The sequence below is a fragment of the Aotus nancymaae genome, unplaced genomic scaffold (genome assembly GCF_030222135.1).
Source record: "Aotus nancymaae isolate 86718 unplaced genomic scaffold, 86718_ANA_hifiasm-v0.15.2.pri h1tg000004l, whole genome shotgun sequence".
NCBI lineage: Eukaryota > Metazoa > Chordata > Mammalia > Primates > Aotidae > Aotus > Aotus nancymaae.
This window is the reverse complement of record NW_026988415.1, coordinates 133,726-148,382: the sequence shown is the minus strand read 5'-3', so window position 1 is coordinate 148,382 and position 14,657 is coordinate 133,726. Positions and strand designations below refer to the sequence as shown.

Sequence of the window (14,657 nt, the reverse complement as noted above, 5' to 3'; positions counted from 1 at the left end):
TATTTTCTAATCAAATGTGAAAGCCCTCCCCTCCAAGTCAAGACATCTGAATTCTTCACTTGGTTCTGTGTCTTCAAACTTGGGCAAGTTGCTCCCATCCTCTTCCTCCATTTTCCCATTCTGTAGAAGGAAGGGATTGGATTAGATAAATAAGACAACATCCACTTATTGAGGACCTAGCAATGAGCAGCTGCCATGTCAGAAGGATGGCATCAACACTTTAGTGGCTTGTGAGCTGGCATGGTACTGAAGAACAGCCTCTTTCACCAATGAGGAGCCGAGGCTCAGAAAGATGCAGCAGCACGGGGTCATGCAGCTGGTCAGGTCTGATTCCACCACACATGCCTGCCCCGGGGTCATGCAGCTGGTCAGGTCTGATTCCACCACACATGCCTGCCCCTAAGGTGCTCTAAAAGTGAAGTGCTATGATGACACAGCTGTATTCATTTTCTATTGATGCTATAACAAATTCCCACAAACTTAGTAGCTTAAAACAGCACAATTTTATTACCTTACAGTTCCAGAGATCAGAAGTCTAAAATGGGTGGCCCTGGGCTAAAACTGCGGCACCAGCACTGTGTTCATTCTGCAGCTTCTAATCCATTTCCTTGCCTTTGCCAGCTTCTGGAGGTCACCTGCATTCCTTAGCTCATGGCTCTTTCTCCATTTTCAAAGTACATCACTCCAAACCCTGCTTGTATCATCACATCTGCCTCCCTCTTTGACATATCAGGCCCTCTGTGATCACATTGGGCCCACTTGGATAATCCAGGACAATCTTCCCATCTTAAGATCCAGAACTTGGTCCTATTTGGAAGCCCCGTTTGCCATGTAAGGTCACATATTCACAGGTTCCAGAGATTAGGATGTGGACATCTGAGCGGGGAGGGAACATTATTCTACTGACCACAATAGCCACTAACCATCATCTGTTTTACTGTTTCAAGCATTTAAGTTGTTCACTACTGCTTGGATGAAAGAACTCTTCTCCATGTTGTTACTCCGGAGTGAAAACCCATTTTATGCTGGGTAGCTAAGGAAGGTGTGTCAGGGAGGTGAACTTACACTAAAATAGGTCAAGTCTGTGGAGTTGTGGAAGTGCATTTGGCCATAATGACATTTTTAGAAGTTCACTCTGTTGTGTGGAGACTTGTTTGTAGGAGGCCAGTTGCGAAGCTGTGATTGTTTTCCAAACCTGTAATGACAATGGCTCGGCACAGAATGACAGCTCCCCATCACACCCTGGCCCTCTGGACTTCGCTTGGTTGCTAAACCTCAGCAGGCTCTATCCCACCTATGGGCCCTCAAGGACCCCTCTGCCTGGAAGACTCCTCCCACCTCTTCCCTTCACTAAATTCTGCTTGGGCACCTCAGACTCCTTTTCATTTCGAACAGCTTTATTGCAAGTGTGAAATTCTGTGATTTCTAGTATATTCACAATGTTGTGTAACCATCACGAATCATTTTCCAAAAACACTTCCATCACCTTAAAGGGAAAACCTGGACTCATTAGGCAGTCCCTCCTCATCATCATCACTAATCTCCTTTCTGTCTCTATGGATTTGCCTGCTCTGGACATCTCAGATGAATGGAATCATCCAATACGTGGTCTTTCATAAGTGGCTTTTTTCACTCAGCATGTCTTCAAGCTTCATCCATGTTGGAGCATGGATCCAAAGTTTTTTCCTTTTTATGGCTGAATAACAGTCCGTTGAATGATTAGACTATATTTTGTTCATCCATTCATCAGTTGATGGTCATTTGGGGTTTTCTTTCACTTTTTGCTATAACTATAAATAGTGCTCTGTGAACATATACAGATAGGTTTTCAGTTTTCTTGGGTCTACACGTAGGAATGGAAAGACTACTTTAGACAGTAAAATAAAATCAGCAATCACCACAGCAGTTTCTGAAATCCATTCCTGCCACACGTTCCTGCTGCTTATCACTGCACTGACCCCTCTTGACTCCCAGTCCTCAGGGAGGTGTACAGGGGACTACCTCACCATTCACAGCCACTTTAGGCCGTGTCACCCAGACTTGCACCTTCAGACAGATACAAGAACACACATAAGTGCACCTAGATATACTCCAGTAAAAGTGAAATGTACATAGGATGCAGCCAAAAATGGAAAAGTTTTACCCACACATATTTGGAAATTATTTAGGAAGAAGAGCTCTGAACACTGTAACCTGGTCTGACATCCATGCTGTGTGGTTGGGGGGCAGTAAAGAGCACACGTGCTAAAATCTGACCATCTGGGTGACAGTCCTGCCTTGAACCTCCCACCCATTCACTTCACTGCTGGGCACCTCAGTTTCCTTCCCTGTAAAATGAAGATGATAAAGTAGTCCCTGCTGCATCAAGCTCTTGTGAGGACTCAGTGAGTTGGCACAGCTAAAGTACAGTGCACAGCCCTCCCCTTCCCCTAGGAGCTTCAAGGGCTTCAGCAGTCAAGGCCAGCCAGTTCTCTTAGTTTACAGCTCTGCCAAAATAGACCCAGCAAGAAGCAGTCTCCTCAAAGTCACTCAGCTGGTTGGCACAGGTCTAGGACTATAATATCTTTAATGATATAAAAGCACAACAAAACTCCTTGGGAAGACTAACTTCAGAAGTGATAAGCCTTTTCTACAGCACAAGCAGCATTGCAAGCCCCATTTAGCTAGAACAATCCAGTGCACATGTTCAAACCATTCAAGGGTAACAACAAATCTGTGTTCAGTCCCCCATCTGCCAATCACTGCTACTACCACGAAGGGCCAAGCTCAGAGACATAACTGAGAAGAATATGCCTAAGAGATGTTCCACCATGATATGCTAAAAAAAAAAAAGGAGGAGGAAAAATCCAAGTAGCAGAGAATGGTTGATGAGCTATGAAGTTACAGTCAGATAGGCAAGATGCACCTCCTTGGGGAGCGCTTCTCTGATGTGTCCTCTCTATACCATCAAAACATCAGGTATAATATCATCAGCTTGGCTCTTGTAACCCCCACATAACAGGGGCCCATGGGGACAGTGATGGGACCAGTCCTCTTTCTTGTCCTAGTCCTGACCCCAGAGCCTAGTCTTGAGCCCAGAGCCTGGGTTCAATGGACACTTAAACTTTCACTCTACTCACAAAACAAGCAGCCCACCAAATGGTTTTTCCAATAGCAAACCACTCTTGAAATAATTTAATCTGAAATTATCCTGTCTGTTTTACCTGCCTACTTTCTGCCCCCACTTAGGGTCATTTAATTATTGCTACCCGTAACAAGATGCAAAACTGCTTAGGAGTTTCCTGGGTGCTAGTAGGCTGGGGACTTGTTGGCAGCTAATCCACAAAGTCTTTCCTTAGCACAGGAAAAGAGTGATGCCTTATAATTTTGTTATGGGCTGAATTGTGCTCCCTCCCCATTGATACACTGAAATCCTAACTCCTATTAACTTAGAATATGACCATATTTGGAGAGAGGGTCTTAACAGAGGTAATCAAGTTAAAATGAATGGGCTCTATTCCATTATGACTGGCATCATCATAAAAAAAAGGGCATTTGAACACAGTTACACACGGAGAGAAGACAATGTGAAGAGACACAGGGAGAAGATGGAAACGCATAAGCTCAGAAGACTGGCCTGGAACAGATTCTGTCTCACAATCCTGCCAACACCTTGATCTCAGACTTCCAGCCTCCAGAATCATGAGATGATACATACCTGCTGCAGAGGCCCCTGATTCTGTGACATTTCATGACGGTAGCTGTAGGAAACTAACACAGCCTTCATGGCTCCCAGTGGCTGCCTGCTGCCCCCCACCCTTGGTAGTTCACTGCAGCTGGTAAAATGAGGGAGGAAAGGGGATCCATGGAAAAAGACAGATGGCCTAGAGAAGACAGCTTCCTCTCTGCCAGGACCCTGAGCAATTGTGAGGAAGTGACTGTGCTGCTCTGTGCTCTCCATATGTAAGATGGAAGTAACAGCTGCTGCCATGCACAATCACTACTGATTGGTGCTTGACTGGTTATTGCTGTGGTTTGTACTGTGTCTCCCAAAAGGAAATGTTCAAATCTCAACACTTGGTACCTGTGAATGTGACTTTATTTGGAAATAGGGTCATTGCAGATAGGCAGGATGTGCCTCCTTGGGGAGCCCTTCTCTGATGTGTCCCCTCCATACCATCAAAACGTCAGGTATAATATCATCAGCTTGGCTCTTGTAATGTAGGGTCCCATATCCAGTATGACTGGCTGTTATTAGTCCATCTTGTCTTGCTATAAAGAACTACCTGAGACTGCATAATTTATGCGGAAAAGAGGTTAAACTGATTCACAGTTCCATAGGCTGTACAGGAAGCATGGCTGGGGAGGCCTGAGAAAACTTACGGTCATGGTGGAAGGTGAAGTTCTCCTTCACATGGCACATCTTCACATGGTGAAGCAGGAGAGAGAGAGTGAGGGGGGAAGTGCCACACACTTTTAAACCATGAGATCTCATGATAACTCACTACCATGAGAATGATGAGGGTGAAATCCACTCCCATGATCAAATCACCTCTTACCAGGTCCCTCATCCAATGCTGAGGATCACAATGAGACAAGAGATTTGACTGAGGACACGAATCCAAACCATATCACTGGTGTCCTTGTAAGAAGAGCAGAAGATAGAGGCACATAGGGGAGAACTCTATGTGAACATGGAGATAGAGATTGAAGTGATGTAGCTGCAGGCCAAGGAACACCAAGGGTTGCCAGCAACCACCAGCAGCTAGTGGGGCAAAGAAGAACTCTCCCATACAGCTATCAGAGGGATTGTGCCCTGCTAACACCTTGATCTCTAAGCTCCAGAACTGTGGGAGAGTACATCTTTGTTGTTTTGAATCACACCATTTGTGGTACATTGTAATGGCAACCGCAGGAAACTCATACAGTCACTTAAATCCAAACTCATGGGCTTGGCACACAAGTCTCTCCCCAGTCTGGCCCTGAACTGCCACTTTTAGATTCTTCCCTATCATTCTCCATTGCACACATTCTGTCTGCCCCAGCTGTGGTGATTCCCTGAAGGACACACCTTGTGCATATTTTGGCACCTGCCACTTCCTGAGCCTGAGTGTCCTTCTTTGTATTTTATGGCCAAGGATAGTTATTGCCTAAATCAAACATCATATCCTCAAGGAAGCCTTGGCCCACCCCACCAGACAGAGGACAATTTCCTCCTTTGTATCACATCACGTCCCTGTGGTGGTTCTTAGCAAACAGAATATTCTAACTTCCATTCATGGCTAACTTCTATACAGAAAGGAGGTCTGGGAGGCTTGAGGCCACAGCACCTAAGGCAAGGCCAGGTGTACCACATGCCCACTGGGCACTCAGCATGCTTGTCACATGAAGTCACCTGGTCTGGCATTTTTCAGTAACACCAAAATGTTCCAGAGGAGGCTTTCCTCATCTGAGAGAGGGAAAGCAATGAATGATGGACATACACAATGACATGGATGAATCTCAGAATAATTATGCTGACTGACAAAAGCGAGGCCAAAATAGTAATAATAATAAAGAGTACATGCTGTGTGATCTCACTTCTATAAGACTCTAGAAAACAAGCCATAGTGAGAGAAAACAGATCGGACATCAACATAAAGACAAAGGAAACATGAAAATGCAAAGAAGTATGACACCTCCAAAGGAACACAGTAACTCTCCAAAAAGAAACCCCAATCAAAAAGAAATTCATGAAATCCCAGAGAAAGAATCCAAATTATTAATTCTAAAGAAGTTCAGTGAGATACAAAAGAATTCCAAAAATCAATACAAAGAAATCAGAAAAACAATTCAGGATATGAATGAGAAATTCACCACAAAGACAGATATAAAAATGAACTAAACAGAAATTCTGGAAGTGAAGAATTCATTAAATGAATTACAAAACACATTCAAAAGCTTCAACAATAGACTAGCTCAAACAGAAGACAGAACCTCAGAACGTGAAGATAGGTCTTTTGAGATAACCCAGTTGGACAGAAATAAAGAAAAAAGATAAAAAAGAATGAGCAAAGCCTTCATAATACATGGGACATCATAAAGTGACCAAATTTATAAATTATCATTATCCCAGAAGGCAAAGAATGAAAGAGCTCAAAAAAACCAATAAAATAATAGATGAAAACTTCCCATGTCTAGCAGGGAATACAGACATCCAGATCCAGGAGGTCCAGTGATCCCCAAACAAATGAGATGCAAAAAGGTCTTTTCAATGGCACATTATAACAAGAATGTCTAAAGTCAAATTTAAAGAGCAACCCATAAAAACAGCAAGAGAAAAGCATCTAGTCACCTCTAAAGGAACCCCCATCAGACTAAGAGCAGTAAAATTACAGGCCAGGAGAGAATGGGATGATATGTTCAAAAGTCTGAAAGAATAAAATCTTCCATCCAAGGATACTATCCAGCATAATCATTCTTCATAAAATGAAGGAGAAATTAAGTCCTTCCCAGACAGGCAAAAGCAAAGGGTATTCATCGCCACAAGACTGGTCTAATAAGAAATGCTCAAGGGAGTCCTAAACCTGAAAGTGAAAGGATGACACTTACAATTATGAAAATACACAAAAGTATAAAACTCAATGGTAAGGTTGGGCACGGTGGCTTATGCCTGTAATTGCAGCACTTTGGAAGGCCAAGGCGGGTGGATCATGAGGTCAAGAGATCAAGACCACCCTGACCAATACGGTGAAACTCCGTCTCTACTAAAAATATAAAAATTAGCTGGGTGTGGTGGCACGTGTCTGTACTCCCAACTACTCAGGAGCCTGAGGCAGGAGAATCACTTGAACCCAGGAGGCAGAGGCTGCAGTGAGCCCAGATCATGCCACTGCACTCTGGCCTGGGTGACAGAGTGAGACTCCATCTCAAAAAAAAAACAAAAACAAAAACAAAAAAAAAAACTTAATGGTAAAGCAAACACACAAATGAGAAAGACAAAGGACTCAAATGGTACCACCACAGATAGCCACCAAACCACAATGACAAACAATAAGGAAGAAGAAAGGGACAAAGAACATACAAAACAACTAAAAAACAATTAAAAATTTGACAGAGACAAAACCTCAGATATCAATAATAACCTTGGATGTAAATGGATTAAATTCTCCACTTAAAAAAATACAGACTGGTTGATAGATTAGAAAACATGATCCAACTACGTGTTGCCTATAAGAAGTGCACTTTGCCTGTAAGGACACATATAGACTGAAAGTAAAGGGTTGGAAAAAGATATTCCATGCAAATGGAATCCAAAAGTGAGCAGGAGTAGCTATATTTACATGAGGTAAACTTATATTAGGTAAAATGGACTTTAAAACAAAAATGATTTTAAAAAGACAAAGAAGGTCATTATATAATAAAGTGATTCATTCAGCAAGAAGAAATAATGATTCTAAATATATGTGCACATAACACTGGAGCACCCAGATTCAAAAAGCAAATATTACTAGATCTAAAGAGAGGGAGAGACAGAGAGAGACTCAAATACAATAATAGTGGAGGACTTTAACACTCCACTCTCAGCATTAGATCATCTAGACAGAAAATCAACAAAATAAAAATTGGATTTAAACTGGACTTTTAGACCAGATGGACCTAATATACATTTACAGAATATTTGATCTAACAACAGCAGAATGCACATTCTTCTCATCAGCACGTGAACATTCTGCAAGACAGACCATATGTTAGGCCGCAAAACAAGTCAGTGAATTTTTTTAAATTAAAATCATATCAAATATCTTCTCAGACCACAATGGAATAAAACTGGCAATCAATAACAAAAAAAAACTTTGGAAACTATGCCAATGCATGGAAATTAAACAATATGCTCCTGAGTGACCAATGGGTCAATGAAGAAGTTAAGATGGAAATCAAAAAACTCTTGAAACAAATGAAAATGTAAACACAACATGCCAAAACCTGTGGAATACAGCAAAAGCAGTACTAAGAGGGGCATTTATGGGAATAAACACCTACATTAAAAAGTAGAAAGATTTTAAATAACTAGTCTAACAATACACCTCAAAGAACTAGAAGAGAATAAACCAAACCCCAAATTAGCAAAAGAAATAAATAAAGATCAGAGCAGAACTAAATAAAATAGAGACTAAATACAAAGGATCAAATGAAACAAAAAGTTGATTCCTTAAAAAGAAACAAAAATCAATAAACCAATTTTGCTAGGCTAAGCAAAATAGCTAGGCTAACCAAGAAAAGAGAGGGCCCAAATAAACAAAATCAGAACTGAAAAAGGTGACATTACAACTGATGCTATAGAAATACAAAAGATTATCAGAGACTATTATGAACAACTATACACTAACAAACTGGAAAACATAGAGGAAATCGATAAATTTCTAGAAACAAGCAACCTACCAAGATTGAATCAGGAAAAAATAGAAAATCTGAACAGACCAATAACAAGTAATGAGAATAAATCAATAATAAAAAGTCTCCCAACAGAGAAAAGCCCAGAACAGGATAGATTCACTACAGAATTCTATAAGACATATTAAAAAGAACTAACACTAATCTTCCTCAAACTATTCAAAAAAAATTGAGAATTCTCCCTAACTTACTATATGAGGCCAGAATTACCCTGATACCAAAAACAGTAAAGAAAACAATACAAAAAGAAAACTACAGGCCAATATCCCTGATGAAAAAAGATACAAAAATCCTCAATAAAATACTAGCAAATTTAATTCAATAGCACATCAAAAAGATAATACACCATGATCAAGTGGGATTTATACCAGGGACACAAGGATGGTTTAACATACACAAGTCAATAAACATGATACATCATCACATCAACAGGATGAAGAACAGAAACCACATGATCATCTCAATAGACATAGAAAAAAAAGCATTTAATAAAATTTAATATCCATTCATGGTAAAAACTCAAACTAGGCATAGAAGAAACATATGTCAAAATACTAACAGCCATATAGACAAACCCACAGCTAACATCATATTGAATGAGGAAAAGTTGAAAGCATTTCCTCTAAGAACTGGAACAAGACAAAAATGCCCACTTTTATGACTTCTATTCAACATACTATCAGAAGTCCTAGCCAGAAAAATTACGTTAGAAAAAGAAATAAAATATATCCATATTGGAAAAGAGGAAGTCAAATTGTTCCTCTTTGCAGATGACATGATCTTACATTTAGAAACACCAAAAAACTTCACCAAAAAAACTTTTACAGCTCATATATTCAGTAAAGTCTCAGGATACAAAATCAGCATACAAAAATCAGGAGCATTTCTATACACAAATAATGACACAATCAAAAAAGAAATCAAGAAGGTAATCCCATTTGCAATAGCTACCAAAAAAGTAAAATAAACTTAATCAAGGAGGTGAAAGATCTCTAAAAGAAAAATTACAAAACACTGATACAAGAAATTGAAGAGGACACAAACAAATGGAAAGACATTCCATGCTCATGGACTGAAAAAATGAATATCATTAAGATGACCACACTGTCTAAAGCAGTATACAGATTCAATGTAATTGCTATCATTATACTAATGCCATTTTTCACAGAAATAGAAAAAACAATCCCAAAATTTGTATGGAACCAACTAAGAGCCCAAATAGCCAAAGCAATCCTGAGCAAAAAGAACAAAACTGGAAGTATTACACTGTCTGACCTCAAAATAAATTACAAGGCTATAATAACCAAAACAGTATGATATTGGTATAAAAATGGACACATAGACCAACGGAACAGAATAGAGGCCCAGAAATAAATCCACAAATGTACAGCCAACGGATTTTTGATGAAGCCACCAAGAACACTGACTGGGGAAAGAATAGTCTCTTTAATAAATGGTGCTGGGTAATAAAAAATGATAAAGGGAGGCCAGGTGCAGTGGCTCACACCTGTAATCCTAGCTCTTTGGGAGGCTGAGGCAGATAAATCACGAGATCAGAGTTCAAGATCAGCCTGGCCAACATGGTGAAACCCCATCTCTACTAAAAATACAAAAAATTAGCTGGGCATGGTGGCGGGCACCTGTAAACCCAGCTACTCAGGAGGCTGAGGCAGGAGAATTGCTTGAACCTACGAGGCGGAAGTTGCAGTGACCCAAGATGGTGCCACTGGACCCTAGCCCAAGTGAGAGTGCCAGACTCCATATCAGAAAAATAAAAATAAAAAACACACAGGGGAGTTCACCACTGATCCCACAGAAATACAGACTACCCATCAGAGAATATTACAAACAGCTCTATGCAAATAAACTAGAAAATCTGGAAGAAATGGATAAATTCCTAGATACACACACCCTCCCAAGAGTAAACCAGGAAGAAGTTGAATCCCTGAATAGATCAATAACAAGTTCTGAAATTGAGGCTGTAATTAGTAGCCTACCAACCAAAAACAGCCCAGAACCAGGCGGATTTACAGCCAAATTCTATGAAAGGTACAAAGAGGAGCTTCTACCATTCCTTCTGAAACTATTCCAAACAATTAAAAAAAAGAGACTCCTCCCTAACTCGTTTTATGAGGCCAGCATCATCCTGATACCAAAATCTGGCAGAGACACAACAAAAAAAGAAAATTGCAGGCCAATATCCCCGATGAACATCGATGCAAAAATCTGCAATAAAATACTGGCAAACTGAACCCAGCAGCACATCAGAAAGCTTATCCACCACAATCAAGTCAGCTTCATCCCTGGGATGCAAGGCTGGTTCAACATATACAAATCATTAAACATAATCCATCACATAAACAGAACCGATAGCAAAAACCACCTGATCGTCTCAATAGATGCAGAGAAGGCCTTTGATAAAATTCAACAACCCTTCATGCTAAAAACTCTCAATAAACTAGGTATTGATGGAACATATCTCAAAATCATAAGAGCTATTTGTGACAAACCCATAGCCAATATCATACTGAATGGGCAAAAGCTGGAAGTATTCCCTTTGAAAACTGGCACAAGACAAAGATGTTCTCTCTCACCACTCCTATTCAACATAGTATTAGAAGTTCTGGCCAAGGCAGTCAGGCAAGAAAAAGAAATAAAGCGTATTCAATTAGGAAGAGAGGAAATCAAATTGTCTCTATTTGCAGACAACATGACTGTATATTTAGAAAACCCCATCATCTCAGCCCAAAATCTCGTTAAGCTGATAAGCAACTTCAGCAACGTCTCAGGATACAAAATCAATGTGCAAAAATCACAAGCATTCCCATACACCAATAATAGACAAACAGAGAGTCAAATCATGAGTGAACTCTCATTCACAACTGCTACAAAGAGAATAAAATACCTAGGAACACAACTCACAAGGGATGTGAAGGACCTCTTCAAGGAGAACTACAAACCACTGCTCAAGGAAATAAGAGAGGACATAAACAAATGGAAAAACATTCCAGGCTCATGGAGAGGAAGAATCAATATTGTGAAAATGGCCATACTGCCTAAAGTAATTTATAGATTCAATGCTATCCCCATCAAGCTACCATCGACTTTCTTTACAGAATTAGAAAAAAAACACTTTAAATTTCATATAAAACCAAAAAAGAGCCCATATAGCCAAGACGATCCTAAGCAAAAAGGACAAAGCTGGAGCCATCATGCTACTTGACTTTAAACTATACTACAAGGCTACAGTAATCAAAACAGCATGGTACTGGTGCCAAAACAGATATATAGACCAATGGAACAGAACAGAGGACTCTGAAATAACACCACACATCTACAACCAACTGATCTTTGACAAACCTGACAAAACAAGCAATAAGGAAAGGATTACATATTTAATAAATGGTGTTGGGAAAACTGGCTAGTCATGTGCAGAAAGCAGAAACTGGACCCCTTCCTTACACCTTATACAAAAATTAACTCAAGATGGATTAAAGATTTAAATGTAAGACCTAAAACCATAAAAACCCTAGAAGAAAACCTTGGCAATACCATTCAGGACATAGGCATGGACAAGGACTTCATGACTAAAACACCCAAAGCAATGGCAACAAAAGCCAAAATGACAAATGGGATCAAACTAAACTAAAGAGCTTACGCACAGCAAAAGAAACTATTATCAGAGTGAACAGGCAACCTATAGCATGGGAGAAAATGTTTGCAATCTATCCATCTGACAAAGGGCTAATATCCAGAATGTACAAAGAACTTAAACGAATTTACAAGGAAAAAAAAAACATCAAAAAGTAGGCAAAGGATATGAAGAGACACTTCTCAAAAGAAGACATTATGTAGCCAAAAAACATGAAAAAAAGCTCATCAACACTGGTCATTAGAGAAATGCAAATCAAAACCACAATGAGATATCATCTCATGCCAGTTAGAATGGTGATCATTAAAAAGTCAGGAAATAACAGACGCTGGAGAGGATGTGGAGAAATAGGAATGTTTTTACACTGTTGGTGGGAGTGTAAATTAGTTCATTGTGGAACACAGTGTGGTGATTCCTCAAGGACCTAGAACCAGAAATACCATTTGACCCAGCAATCCCATTACTGGGTATATACCCAAAGGATTATAAATCATTCTACTATAAAGACACATGCACACGTATGTTTATTGTGGCATTGTTCACAATAGCAAAGACTTGGAACCAACCCAAATGCCCATCAGTGATAGACTGGATAAAGAAAATGTGGCACATATACACCATGGAATACTATGCAGCCATAAAAAAGGATGAGTTCATGTCCTTTGCAGGGACATGAATGAAGCTGGAAACCATCATTCTCAGCAAACTAACACAGGAACAGAAAACCAAACACCACATGTTCTCACTCATAAGTGGGAGTTGAACAATGAGAATACATAGACACAGGGAGGGGAACATCACACACTGGGGCCTGTCAATGGGTATGAGGCTAGGGGAGGGAAAGCATTAGGAGAAATACCTAATGTAGATGATGAGTTGATGGGTGCAGCAAACCACCATGGCATGTGTATACCTGTGTAACAAACCTGCACATTCTGCACATGTACCCCAGAACTTAAAGTATAATAAATATATACATGGTGCTGGGAAATTTGGGTATCCATATGCAGGAGAATGAAACTGGATCACCCTATCTGTCACCATACACAAAAATCAACTCAAGATGGATTAAAAACTTAAATACGTAAGACTTGAAACTATAAAACTAACAGAAGAAAACATAGGGAAAACACTTCAGGACAACAGTCTAGGCAAACTTTTTTGGCTAAGACATTAAAAACATAGACAATTAAAACAAAAATAGACAAATAGGAGTCTGTTAAACTAAAAAGCTTCTGCACAGCAAAGGAAACAGAGTGAAGACACAAACTCTTGAATGGGAGAAAATATTTGCAATTAATCCAACAAGTGACTAACATCCAGAATATAAAAGGAACACAAACTACTCAACAACAAATAATCCTATCAAAGACAGGGCAAAGAGCATGAATAGACAACTCTCTAAAGAAGACACAAATGGCTAATAGATATATGGAAAAATCACTCAACATCACTATCATTGGGGAAATGCAACTCAAAACCATGATGAGATATCATCTTACCCCAGTTACAATGCCATTAAAAAGACAAAAAAATTACAGATGTTGGTGAGGATGTAGAAAAAAAAGTAAACTGTTATATACTGTTGGTGGGTATGTAAATTAATACAACCACTATGAGAAACAATATGAAGATTTCTCAAAAAACTAAAAATAGAATTACCACGCAATCTAGCAATCCCCCTACTGGGTATTCCTCCAAAGGAAAAGAAGTAAGTGCTGCACTCCTATTTTTATTGCACTATTCATAACAGCAAAGATATGGAATCAACCCAAATGCCCACTGACAGACAAATGGATAAAGGAAATGTGGTGTGTGTATGGAATACTGTTCAGCCACACAAAAAGCATGAGACCTTGTCATTTGCAGCAACATGGATGGAACTGGAGGTCATTATGCTAAGTGAAATAAGCTAGGTTCAGAAAGACAAAGATCACATGTTCTCACACATATGTGAGGGCTAAAACAGTTGATCATAAAGGTACAGGGTAGAATGATAAATACTAGCAGATGCAAACCGTGTGGGGATGAGAAGCGGGATGAAGGGAAGTAGGTAGTAGGTACGAACATACGGTTAGGTGTAAGCTCTGTTGTTTCCAGCACACAGAAATGACAAATGCCCAAAGTGATGGACATCTCAAATACCCTGACTTGATCATTACATACTATATGCACGTAACAAAATATCCATTTATCCCATAAATATGTAAAGTATTCTGTATCAATAAAAAGATAAAATTAGGGGATTTCACATTTAAAACAACCATACAGACACCTCCCAGAGGAAGAAAAAAGTAAATGTCCAAATCTTTACAATAGCCTCTGAGGACCTACACAATCTACCCCCCAGTTTCCCAATCTCTTCTAGGTTTTTTACTTCTTGTTTTCATAAAGTATGGAATAATACATACTGAAATCTTAATGGCAGTTGTCCATACATGAGGTCTATTTTCTTATTTCTTGAGAACTTATTATGCTTACATTTAAAAGCAATAAAATTATTTTTAAAACATACTGTGATATAATACAAAGGTAATAGCATCCAGTAACCCTGTGGTAGGCAGAATTCTCAAAGACATTCCCATCCTAACTC

The 14,657-nt window shown here is 39.5% G+C and overlaps 1 protein-coding gene across 4 annotated transcripts in view; it reads right to left on the bottom strand.

The window, feature by feature from the left end:
• CD99L2 (CD99 molecule like 2) overlaps positions 1 to 14,657 on the bottom strand; it is a 131,662-nt gene that overhangs the window by 81,437 nt on the left and 35,568 nt on the right. The window lies entirely within an intron of this gene.